The sequence below is a fragment of the Pristis pectinata genome, chromosome 14 (assembly GCF_009764475.1).
Source record: "Pristis pectinata isolate sPriPec2 chromosome 14, sPriPec2.1.pri, whole genome shotgun sequence".
NCBI lineage: Eukaryota > Metazoa > Chordata > Chondrichthyes > Rhinopristiformes > Pristidae > Pristis > Pristis pectinata.
In genome coordinates, this window is record NC_067418.1 from 1,920,514 (window position 1) to 1,930,850 (window position 10,337).

Here is a 10,337-nt window from a genome sequence, read left to right on the forward strand (position 1 = left end):
TCTCTGATTTTATTTTCAGGTGGTTTCAAGAGGTTTGACTGTGTTATGATTGTTCCTTCCTTGTGAGGGGGCTGGAGTGTGTGGAGAGAACATAGTGCTGTCTTCGTATGTGTGAGAGAGAGAAAATGTACCTGACTTGGTAAAGGGTCAAGATGTAGAGCAAAGTTGGGCAGGGCAGATTTTGGGGAGAGTTCCTGCTCTCCCCTGCCCAGCATGTGAGGAGTCACACCCTGAGATCACCGTAATTATCTAGCCTCCAGGTTTAAGATTCATTTCCCCTTGTTCAGACTCCCCACAGGAGGTGGTTCCTCCCTCTATCCTAACAGGATCACACCTCTCTGGGAATATTGCGTTCAATTCCAGTTGCCCTGTTATAGGATGTGGAGACTTTGGAGGTTCAGAAGAGGTTCACCAGGACGCTGCCTGGATTAGAGGGCATGAGCTATAAGGAGAGGCTGGACAGACTTGGGTTGTTTTCTCTGGAGCGGTGGAGGCTGAAGGGAGACCTGATAGAAGTTTGAGAGGCAGAGATAGACAGCTGATATCTTTTTCCAGGGTCAAAATGTGACGGGGAAGTTTTTTTACACAGAGAGTGGTGGGTGCCTGGAATGTGCTGCCAGGGGTGGGGGTGGAGGCAGATACGACTGTGGCATCTTAGAGGCATTTAGACAGGCCCATGAACTGTGGAATGGAGGGATGTGGACCATGTGCAAGCAGAAGAGAATGGATTCAGCACAATATTGTGGGCTGAAGGGCCTGTTCCTGTGCTGTACTGTTCTGTGTTATTCCCTGATAGTTGGTGTGTTTGTACAGCAGGCAGTTTGGTGTGTTGGCCTTTACTGTAGGGGGTCAGGGAAGTCTTGCTGAGATTGGCCAGGGGGTTTTGGTGAGACATGGATGGATGGGCTGATCGGTTCAGGAGTCAGTGCAGTGTACGTTCACTGGACGGATCCCTGGGATGAGGTGGTTGTCCCAGGAACAGCTGGGGGAAGGTGGGCTGATAGTGAAGAAGGAGAGATGGACCTCATCGAGATGAGCGAGGTTCTGAGAGGGATGGACACGGTGGGTCTGTATTGAACGGTGAAGTAGGCTCAAGGGGCCAAATAACCTACTCCTGCACCAACGTCCTTGGTTCATAATTAAAAGGCCATAAGATATAGGAGCAGAATTAGGCCATTTGGCCCATTGAGACTGCTCTGCTGTTCAATCCCCGATCCCAGCTGTGCTCCATCCTCCTGCATGTCCAAGCTCCTGGCTACGTTCCAGACTCTGGCTCCCAATCCATGCCAAACACCTGGCACTGATTCCCAGTTTGCTGCAGTTGATTAGGGATGTCACTGAAAACCATGAATGCACACTTCTGGAGCACAGAGAAGCCCGGTGTACACTGCAGGAGGAGCTCACCACTTCCCAATCTACCCACCCCTCCAGCACCGCGTGCCCCGTCCTCGGCAGAGCCTGCGGCTCCCGCACTGACCCCGTCAGCCACCACAGGACAGTAGTGGCAGGAAGTCATCGCTGATCCTGAGGGACTGCCTGAGAAGTAGTGGAAGGCGGGAGGGTGTTCCAGTGTGAGAGGGGTTGTAGTCCAAACAAGATGCGGACAGACTGCTCTTGGTTCTGGTTGCATCACCCCCTGGTATGGAGGCTCCGATGCCCAGGATCACAAGAGGCTGCAGAGGGTTGTAGACTCAGCCAGCTCCATCATGGGCACAACCCTCCCCACCATCGAGGACATCTTCAAGGGGCAGTGTGTCAAGAAGGCAGCATCCATCACTAAGGACCCTCATCACCCAGGACATGCCCTCTTCTCGTTACTACCAGCGGGGAAGAGGTACAGGAGACCCACACTCAACGATTCAGGAACAGCTTCTACCCCTCTGCCATCAGATTTCTGAACGGTCCATGAACACTCTCATTATTCCTTTCTTTTTGCACTATTTATTTATTTTTGTAAGTTATAGTAATTTTATATCTTTGCACTGTCCTGCTGCCGCAAAACAACACATTTCACGTCATACGTCGGTGATAATAAACCTGATTCTGTCATGAAGTCATGAAATTGTTTTAAAAATGGAAGCCTTTAAATGTAAGGCATTCTGCTGGTTAATCAGACCTTCAGCAGATTAAAAAAAAACAAAGCTATTTTTAAAGTTCAGCTTCAGTGTCAACTGTTGTGACACACGGGCAGTGGATTGGATTGCCGGCTGATTCAGGAGGTGACGACGATATCCCCAATATAACATTTCATCTCTGGTTTCCCTCTCTGTGAAGTTACCTGCATGCATTCAGAATCTGGTCAGTCTGAGACATCGTGACGATCAGAAATACTTTGAGTGAAGTGCTTCTATATTTACCTTGCTTCTGTAGTCGTTGAAAGTTTTAATTTGTAATAATATTGGCAGATATGCAAGGTTGGTTTTTATTCCTTCAAGAAACATGAACTTTGGAAAGGCCAGAATTTCCTGCCCATTTCTAATTGCCCAAGAAGGTGGATGTGAGCTGTCACCTTGAACTGCCGTATCCTTCTGGTGGAGGTGTTCCCACAGTGCTGTTGGGGAGGGAGTTCCAGGATTTGGACCCAGTGATGGTGAAGGAACAGTGAGATATTTCCAAGTCGGGAAGATGTGTGACTTGGAGGGAAACCTGCAGGTGGTGGTGTTCCCCTGCACCTGCCGCCCGTGTCCTTCTGGGTGGGAGAGTCTGGGAGGTGATGTCCAAGTAGCCTGGGTGGGCAATTGCAGTGCATTTTGTAGATGGTCCACACTGCAGCCACTGTACACAAGAGCCTGACTTGTGCCTTGTAGATGGCGGAAAGGCTTTGGGGTGGCAGGAGGTGGTTAACTTGCTGCAGGAAACCCAGCCCCTGACCTGCTTTAGTTACCTCAGTGAGTGCCAAGATTTAGACCCAATCACAATGAAGGAATTCTCAGCAGTGGTGACTTCACTGCCTGCTGTCCTTGCCCTGGACGCTGGAGATATAGGTTTAGGAGAGAGTCTAGAAGAAGCAATTGATGTTTCACTGCAGCCACTGTGCGGTGGTGGCGGAGGGAGGGAGGGTTTAGGGAGGTGGATGGGGTGCTGGTCAAGTGGGCAGCTTTCTCCTGGATGGTGCCGAGCCTCCTGAGAGTTGTTGGAGCCACATTCATGCAGCAAGTGGAGAGAGTTCCGTCACTCCTGACGAGAGGATGGAAAGGCCTTGGGGTGTTGGGAGGTGAGTCTCACTGCAGGGTACCCAGCCTGTGATGTGGTCTTACTCCTGACTGGGAGCCAAGACCAATGATGCTGTGATGTTTAAATGAAAGAGGAATTTAAAAAGGTCTCTGCTCTATAAAGGTTAACTCAGTGACCGTAAATTGCTGAACCCGTGAGAGTAACTGTGCGAATTTCAATGTGTGAGTCGATGATGAATGTGATTCTGGTTCAGTGTCTGCGATGGGTTGACATTTGTAGTCTCTGATTGTTTCTCAGGTTTCCTTGGGTAGAGTTTGAGGAGTTTTACAAAGGAATGGAGGCCATTCAGCCTTCAACCTATCCTGCTGGTCAATCAGATCATAAATCTTTTGTATTTTGGCTCCACAACAATCCTTCCCAACAAAATCTCCCAAACTCCAAGCCGTGTGAGGAGGATCTCCTGATGTCCTGCCTGATCGACCGTGGTCCAGTTTTAAGTTTCTGTCCCCCTGTGACGGACTCCTCACCAGAATGATGTAGATTTTTGCTGTCAGTTCCTTTGAAGGTGCTCACTGCAAGATGTCCTCTCAACTTCTAAGCTCAGCCCGTGCTGGTTACTAAACTCTTTCAGTCCGGGTATTATTGTGATGAACCACTAGCCCTTTTCCAATCCCCGCCCCACACCCTCATCACTCAGCTCTGCACCAATCTCTGCCTCTCGGTGTGGTGCCCAGAACCAAAAGCAGTTCCTCCAGGCGAGATGTAAGTGACTTTGTTTTAACATCACATTCTGCTAAGAGATCATATTTCCATTAAAACATTGTGTATTTCTGGCTGAGGAATTTTGTACCAACTGGCAGAGAGCACTGGTGACCTTCCGATCTCGTCTCCCACACACTGCAACCACTGCATCAGTTGGTAACAGTCACAGAGTGGTACAGCACAGGAACGTGCCCTTCGGCCCACCATGTCAATGCTGACCTTCTTGTCCATCTACACTAATCCCATTGGATCTGTACCCTTCTATGCCTTGCTGAATGAAGTGTCTATCTGATTCCACTGCCTCCTCTGGCAGTGAGTTCCAGATATCATCCACTGTCTGAAAAAACTTTCCCCTCAAATCCTTTCTGAAACTCTTTCCTCTTACCTTGAACTTATGCCCCCCCCCCCCCCCCGACAAGAAAAATATTCTGACTATTGACCTTCACTATGCCTCATAACTATACACACCTCTATCAGGTCACCTCTCAGCCTCCTTCGCTCCAGGGAAACCAAGCCCAGCCCTGTCCGATCTCTCCCCATAACTACAGCCCTCCAATCCAGGCAACACCCTGGTGAACCTCCCCTGCACTCTCTCCAGCGCAACCACACCCTTCCTATAGTGTGGTGACCAGAACTGCACACAGTTCTCCAAGTGTGGGGGCAGGCATGGTAGTGTAGCGGTTAGCGTAACGCTATTACAGCGCCAGCGACCCCAGGTTCAATTTTGGTCGCTGTCTGTAAGGAGTTTGTACGTTCTCCCCGTGACTGCGTGGGTTTCCTCCGGGTGCTCCGGTTTCCTCCCACGTTCCAAAGACGTACGGGTTAGGAAGTTGTGGGCGTGCTATGTTGGTGCTGGAAGCGTGGCGACACTTGCGGGCTGCCCCCAGCACATTCTGAGTAATGCAAAAAGATGCATTTCACTGTGTGTTTTGAAGTACATGTGACTAATAAAGATATCCCATCCTATCCTAACTAGTGTTTTGTAAAGTTGTTACATAACGTCCCAACTTTTATATTCTATGCCCTGATCTATGAAGGCAAGCGTGCCGTATGCCTTCACACCCCCGATCTAGCTGTTGCTACTTTCTATGTACTTGAATCCCAAGCTCTTGTACCCCGTGATCCTGTTGTAAAGATTTTATCATCTTTAAAATGCCACTAAAATAGCCAGATTCTTGCTGCTCTATGGCTGCAGGATGTACCGTCTCCCACAGCACCTCCCGAACCCGCCATCTCTGTCACCAAGGAGAAGGGCAGCAGGTGCAGGGGAGCACCACCACCTACAGGTTCCCCTCCTGGTCACACACCAGCCTGACTTGGAAATACATCGCCGTTCCTTCACCAGTGGGTCTGAATCTGCAGCTCCCTCAAGAAAATCTGCAGTGGGACAAGGCAGAGACTCACCCCCACTTTCTCAAGGAGTTAGGGATGGGCAATAGATGCTGGCCTTGCCTGTGATGCCAAGAAACCAAAATATAATCTGGACCATAAATGTTGGTGCAGATCAATTTAGTCAAAGCCATACCAAGGTCGTGCTTTACCTTCTTAACACCTGTTCTGCGGTTGTCCTGTGCTGTTGATTTTATTTCCAGCTTAAAGAAGACACGAATCAACGTTTACAGACATTATATGCTGAATGTCAGAAAGTCATCTCTAGTACCATAATTACAAAGTGAACATTTCCAGGACATGAGTGGTGAATCTGCTACAGAATTTAACAATCTGTAGTCAACCTGACACCAAGAAAACTACGACAATCCTTTCTATTTAATAAAATCCTGTATCTTGTGAAGTATAAACTGCTGGCTAAAACACTGCAATTATGGGTGACAGACTCACTAACGTACGAGAGAAGAAAAGCAGTTTACTTGTCAGGCTTTGGTGAGGGGACGCCATCCCCGACACTCGACACAAGCAGAGAACATCTTCGAGCTGTGAAGAAAGGGACTGAAAGATAAACGCCAAAGATCGGAGGACAAGATTTACTGGCTGTTGCTAAAATATGAAAATAAATACTGCAGAAGGGAGAGGGAGAGAGCAAGCGAGAGCAGGCATTAAGCTACATTAGCAGGGAGAAAACCAAGGTACATGTATGACCTATTGTCCCTGGAGTTTGAAAGGGGTGATCACACTGCAGAATATATTCTTAGAGAGACTGACAAAGCAGGTGCTGAGTGGCTGTTTTATCAGGCTGCAGAATCTAGAGCTAGGAGGCAGGTCTGAAATGTTAAACTTCTTCACTCAGACGGTTGTGAATTCTCAACCCCAGAGGGCTCTGGATGTTCGTTCATTGATTAAAATCAAGGTAGGGCTGTGGATGTTGTGCACATGGACTTTTCGTAAAGATGTACTCATAGACCAGTCCATGCCGACCACGTTGCCCACCCAGCTAGTCCCAATTCCCTGCGTTCGGCCCAGATCCCTCCAAGCCCCGCCCCTCCATGTACCTATCCAAGTGCTTCTTAAATGACACTGTTGTACCTGCCTCACCCACTTCCTCTGGCAGCTCGTTCCATACACTCACCACCCTCTGCGTGAAAAAGTTGCCCCTCAGGTCCCTTTTAAAACTTTCCCCTCTCACCCTAAACCTACACCCCCTGGTTTTGGACTCCCCTACCCTGGGGAAAAGACTATTACTGTCCACCTTATCTGTGTCTCTCATAATTTTAAACACTTCTATGGCAGGCTAATCCAGAAGATTAAAACACGTGGGATCCAATGGGGACGGTGGATTAGATTCAAAATTGGACAGAGGGTAGTGGTGGAGGGGTGTCATTCTGACTGGAGGTCTGTGAACGGTGGTGTTCCACAGGGATTGGTGCTGGGACCTCTGTTGTTTCTGAGTTATATATATTTGGATGAAAGTGTAGATGGACTGATTAGTAGGTTTGCAGACGATGCAAAAAGTGGTGGAGTTGTGGGCAGTGATAGGTTGTGATCAATAGGGGATGGGTTGTCGAAGGATACAGCGGGATATAGATCAGTGGAAATATGGTTGGAGAAATGGCAGATGGAGTTTAGTCTGGACAAGTGTGAGGTGTTGCACTTTGGGAGGTCAAATGCAAGAGGAAAGTATACAGTGAATGGCAGGAGCCTTAGGAGAATTGATGTACAGAGGGGTCTTGGGACGTGAGTGGCAACACAGATGGATGTGTTGGTAAAGAAGGCGTACGGCACGCTTACCTTCATCAGTCGGCGCGTCCAGTACAAGAGTCAGGAAGTCACGTTGCAGCTGTATAAAACTTTGGTTAGGCTGCACTTGGAGTGTTGTGTGAAGTTCTGGGTGTCCCATTACAGGAAGGATGTGGAGGCTTTGGAGAGGGTGCAGAAGATGTTTATCAGGATGCTGCCTGGATTAGAGAGTATGAGCTATAAGAAGTTGGACAAACTTGGGTTGTTTTCTCTGGAGCGGCGGAGGCTGAGGGGAGACCTGATAGAGGTTTATAAAATTATGAGGCAGAGATAGGGTAGACAGAGTCTTTGGCCAGGGTAGAAATGTCAGATACTAGAGGGCATAGGTTTAAGGTGAGAGGGGGAATTATGAAGGGAGATGTGCAGGGCAAGATTTTTACAGAGAGTGATGGGTGCCTGGAACGGGCTGCCAGGGATGGTGGTGGAGGCAGATACGATAGTGGTGTTTAAGAGGCTGTTAGACACGTGAAGAGGCAGGGAGTGGAGGGATACGGCCCAGTGCAGGCAGATGGGGTTAGTTTGGATTGGCATCATGTCCAGCACAGACATGGTGGGCTGAAGGACCTGTTCCACGTTCTATGCTCTAAGACTGAGATCGATTTCTTTCCGACAGAGTGGAAAATGGTTATGAGGCAGGCAGTCAGTTGGGATCTTACTGAAAACCATAGCAGAGAGCCAATGGTCCACTCCTGATCCTATTGCCTGAACTCTTTCACTTTTGGACAATTCACCCTGTGGCTGCGTTTGAGATTGGTAATTGTTTCAGTGGAGTGACTGACTTTGTAACAGTGGTGACTGATGTGATACTTGTGTGCTCCTGGGCAGTTTCACCCTTCACTGTTCTCCCAGTTATTCCTGCATGGTGATACGTTACTTTCCCTCACACTGAGTTACAGCAGTTCTGGTTACAAACGTTCACCTTCACAGAATTCACAAATCACTCCCGAAAAATCTGAGATACAGAATAAAGATTCGCTCTCACGGAACGTATGTGAACAAAAAAAAACTCAAAATGCAAAAGAAACAACAAATTTTGTCAGTTTTATTTTTCTTCAACTCACATTTCTTGACGCAGATGATGCGGCTTCCCGTTATGGAAAATCGCGATATAGACGGTTTACCAGGGACTCATCACCTCCCTTCTCCGTAACACTGGTGGTGCGGTGGACAGTGAAGAGGGTTGTCTAACAGTCAACTGGGAAAGTGGGCCAAGGAATGGCAGATGGAATTCAACTCGGATAAGTGTGAAGGGATGCACTGGGAAGTTAAACCAGGGCAGGATGTACACAGTAAATAACAGGGCCCTGGAGAGTTTGTAGAGCGGAGAGGCCTCGGGGTACAAGTACACAGTTCTCTGAAAGTGGCGACGCAGGTAGACAGGGTGGTGAAGAAGGCGTCTGGCATGCTGGCCTTTGTCAGACGGGACACTGAGCGCAGGAGTTGGGACGTCACGTTACAGCTGTACAGGACGTTGGTGAGACTGCACCTGGAATATTGTGTGCAGTTCTGGTCGCCGTACCATAGGAAGAATATGATTAAGCCAGAGAAGCTGCAGAAAAGATTCATGAGGATGTTACCGGGACTGGAGGGCTGGAGTTATAAGGAGAGACTGGACAGACTGGGAATGTTTTCCCTGGAGTGAAGGAGGCTGAGGGGTGACCTTATGGAGGTTTATAAAATCATGAGGGACTTCGATAAAGTGGATGGTCCCAATCTTCTTCCCAGGGTAGGGGAGTTTAAAACTAGAGGGCACAGGTTGAAGCTGAGAGGGGAAAGAGTTAATGGGGACCTGAGAGCTAAGCTTTTCACACAGAGGGTGGTGGGTGTGTGGAACGAGCTGCTGGAGGAAGTGGTAGAGGTGGATACAATTACAGCGTCTTTTAAACACTTGGACAGGTCCATGGACAGGAAAGGTTTAGAGGGATATGGGCCAAACACAGGCAAATGGGACTGTCTCAGGTCAGCATGGACAAGTTGGGCTGAAAGGCCTGTTTATGTGCTGTATAACTCTGTGAATCTAACCTGGGGGTCACCTGTCCACCGAAATATCTGAGCTGCTATAATGAGTAACAAACTTGAAAGAATTACAGGGTAATATAAATTTTAACTGATAAGGTTAGCTGCATGAAGAATTAATTGATGCTTTTTAGAGATCAAATTTCAGAATGTCACAGAGTCATACAGCACGGAAACAGGCCCTTCAGCCCAACTGGTCCGTGCCGGCCAAGATGCCCCATCCAAGCTAGTTCCATTTGCCAGCGTTTGGCCCATAACCTTCTAATCCTTTCCCATCCATGGACCTGTCCAACTGTCTTTTAGAAGTTGTTATTGTACCTGCCTCAACCACCCGCTCCAGCAGCTCGTTCCAATAGATACCACTCTTTGTGTAAGGAAGTTGCCCCTCAGGTTCCTATGAAATCTCTCCCCTCTCACCTTAAACCTATGCCCTTCAGTTCTTGATTCTCCAACTCTGGGGAAAAAAGACCGAGTGCATTCACCACTTAAATTGTTTTATGTAATTTAAATGATTTTCTTGCTACTGTAATTTTCTGGGGAGAGTGTATCGAGCATCAGGACAGGCAGTTCCAGTCACATTCCTGAGAGGAACAGTGATCCAAACCAACTCCCACGGCAGCACTGAGGCAGGACCACAGAGTCAGAGGTGCAGACTTTCCAATGCAAATTAATCTGAGGCTGCATTTGAGCTGTGAAGTGGATGCATCAGATCCCACAGAGGAGCCAGCCAGTTCCCACAGTCGGTATTTACTCCTCCAGTGGTGTGAGTGAAAGAGATAATCTATTCACTTATAACTGCAACATCTCACTGTGCACCACTGGTAACGTGCTTCCTGGTGCAGAGAGCACAAAATATTTCATAAATATAAATTAGTTCAAGGCAGAAATCATCTCCCCGGAGTGTGGAACTCCCTCCTGCTGGGAGGCGTCGAGGGCAGCAGCAGAGAGGGATGCGAGGGAAGTTGGAGGGAGAGAGGGATGTGCTCATGAGAGGAATGGGAGGAGGCAGAAAACTAGCACAGAGCAGAGGGGCTAAATGGCTTGTTTCTGTGCTGACGTTCACTGTAATCAAAGTCCTCCTTCCACATTCAAGCACGTTGAATCCAGGAGCAGAGATCTCATAACCCCAACACACTGTCAAATGTTGCCCATTCCCAACTTAACCCATAAATATCTCTGGCTGCAAAGTGCTT